Source organism: Condylura cristata, unplaced genomic scaffold, assembly GCF_000260355.1.
Source record: "Condylura cristata isolate star-nosed mole 26May11 unplaced genomic scaffold, ConCri1.0 scaffold00032, whole genome shotgun sequence".
NCBI classification, from domain to species: Eukaryota; Metazoa; Chordata; class Mammalia; order Eulipotyphla; family Talpidae; genus Condylura; species Condylura cristata.
Window position 1 is genome coordinate 19072828 of NW_004567133.1, and position 2605 is coordinate 19075432.

Genomic DNA, 2605 nt, shown 5'->3' on the forward strand with positions numbered 1-2605 from the left:
GCCCTGTGGGTCACCTCTGGGGCAGGCGGGAATCGAACTCATGCGGAAGTGGTTTTAGCTTCTTAGTGCTGTGCTTTAACCTGCTGTGCCACCAGGGAGAGCCCTATTTTTTAAAAAAGATTTATTTATGCACACAGAACTGAGGAACAGGCAAGAGGATTCACCAGACACAGACTGGGGCAGCAGAACAGGCAGACTAAGTAAGTCCACTGCGGAGGGGGCAGCCGGGAGACAGGAGGGGTCTGCTGTGCCTGGGGGTCACTCCCTGGTCGGGGACGCAGCCAGCTTTGCAGTGCTGCGCTTTAACCCATTGTGCCACCAGGGAGGCCCTGTATTTATTTTTAACATTGTGAAGAGGAAGTTAGGCTGGGCAGGCAGGCAGTTGGGGTCAGGGGGCCCCAAGCCCACTTATCAAATCAAATGAGGAACAGTTGCTTGGAGTCACGGTGCCCCAATACGGTAAAAACTAAACGCTCAGGAAACCCACACAGTGCCCAGCAACGCCAGCTCTCCTTCCTGGAAAACAAACCACGCAAGCTGGGAGACCCAGCGGGCCCGCAGGAGACTCCGGCTCCCAGACCCTCCACAGCCACGGAGACTCCTGCTTCTGCCCCTTCAGCAGCCACACAGGCAGGACCCCTCTCTGTTCAGTTTTCCTTTCCATCTTCTTATTCTTCTAACTCCACTCTTGAAGTTAATTTAATTTCTCGTCTGGATAAGAATCACGAGCCCACGGGGTCTGGCTCCCGGTCTCCAGGCTTGAGGCAAATGGTTAGTAGGGGAAAATTCAGTTGCATATGGGCTGTCTCCCAGCTTCTTCATTGCTGGATGATTCTTTCAAGTGTCAATTGCATCACAACAGCTGGCAGTTACCCTCTCTGAATCCCCCCTGCAAACGCCAAACTGGCAAATGTGGAACCACTGCGCTTGGGTAACTCTGGGTCAGGTCCCAGCCAGGCACTGACCACACGTGACCATGCTGGCTGTTGCTACTTAAAGGCACCCAATTTAATACCACTGGTGCATCAGTGAGTTCAAGGCCAACAGCACTGTAATTCAGCCGTGGCGGTTTGTCCAAGGGGCACGTTCTCTGTGAGGCACATCGCAGCCTTCTGGGCCTCCGGGGAACACAGCACTTCAGTGCCCTGGTGGGGGACAGGACAGCCAGCGAAATCAACAATAAGCGCCAAAAAATGCAAAACTAAAACATGCACTAGACATATGCATGCAGGATACACAGTTTTTTACAAATTAATATAATTGTTTAATTTTTACATCATTCTGTGCCTTTTTCCATCTCAGGTGTCATCCCTGTGGGCTTCCCATCACCAAATCACCCGTGTGCCGTCACCATACTCCTGTGCACTCTGCCCTGATTTTGATCCCATTCCTCACCCCACCCACATAAAATGTCTCTGGTCTATGGTTGTTCATTATTCTTGTTATTTTCTCGCCTGGTCCATTATACTCCTGCTATAAATGAAACCATCCGGTATTTTTCTTTCTCTTTCGGGCTTATCTCACTAAACATGACCTTTTCCAGCTCCACCCATGTTGCTGCAAAGGACATGTGTTTCTTTTTTTTTGGTTGATGAATAATATTCCATTGTGTATATGCACCACATCTTTCTAATCCAGTCATCTACTTTTGGGCATTTGGGCTGCTTCCATGTCTTTCCAATTGTGAATAAAGCAGCAATAAACATGGGAGTGCAGGTAATCTTTTTGAATCGATATTTTTGTGTAGATCCCTAGGAATAAGATTGCTGGGTCCTATGGAAGCTCCATGTTTAGCAGCTTGAGGAACCTCCAAACAGTTTTCCATAGTGGTTGTACCAGTTTGCATTCCCACCAGCAGTGCAGGAGAATTCCTTTTATCTCCACATCCTCGCAACATTTGTTGTTAGTTGTTTTAAGATGTGCCATTCTCACTGGGATATACTGTTTTATTTTTTTTTTAAGATTTTTATTTATGTATGCATACAGAACTGGGGTGCAAGCCAGAGGTGCAAGGACGGTGAGAGGCTTCACCAGAGACAGAATGGGGAGCAGAACAGGCGAACTGACAAAGTACACTGCTGAGGGGAGCAGTGGGCGGGTCAGAAGAGTTCTGCCGCGCCCTGTGGGTCACCTCCAGGGCGGGGGATCGAACTGAAGCGATTCGCTTGCAGTGTTGCGTCCTATCCCGGGGCGCCACCAGGGAGGCCCGACTCACTGTTTCACAGCATGGGCGCTGGAGTGAGGGGCAGCGCGCAACCTCGGCAGGGAGCTGCACGGGGTGACTACCGCCTCCCCGCCAGGCAGTCGCAGGCAGTCAGCACGCCGGCGGCGTGACGGCGGCTGAGTGACCAGGCGCGCGCCTGGCGCTGGGGGGGGCCGGAGCGGAGCCATCCGGTCTCCCCACTGGCCGGTCCGAGCCTCGGCCCTGACGTCACCTGCGGGTCACGTGGCCCCGGCCCCGCCCCCGCCGTGACGCCACAGTTCTCGGCCGCGCTCCAGAGCCTACCCGCCTCCTTCTGACAGACGCGCCAGGGCGAGCTGCGGAGAGGCCCTCCTGCTGCTGCGGGCGCCGCGGGCGCCGCGGGCACGGTGAGTCGCTCGGCCC

The 2605-nt window shown here is 53.5% G+C and overlaps 1 protein-coding gene across 2 annotated transcripts in view; it reads left to right on the forward strand.

Annotated features, from left to right (window-relative positions):
- The first annotated feature begins 2478 nt into the window (after positions 1–2478).
- Positions 2479–2605, forward strand: part of CDIP1 (cell death-inducing p53 target 1) — an 11764-nt gene continuing 11637 nt past the window's right edge. Inside the window, exon 1 of one of the 2 annotated variants that reach the window (XM_012731746.1) lies at positions 2479–2589. The gene's annotated coding sequence lies outside the window, so the exon portion shown is untranslated. The remainder of the gene's footprint in view (positions 2590–2605) is intronic. The other variant, XM_004692151.2, reaches the window with a different exon arrangement.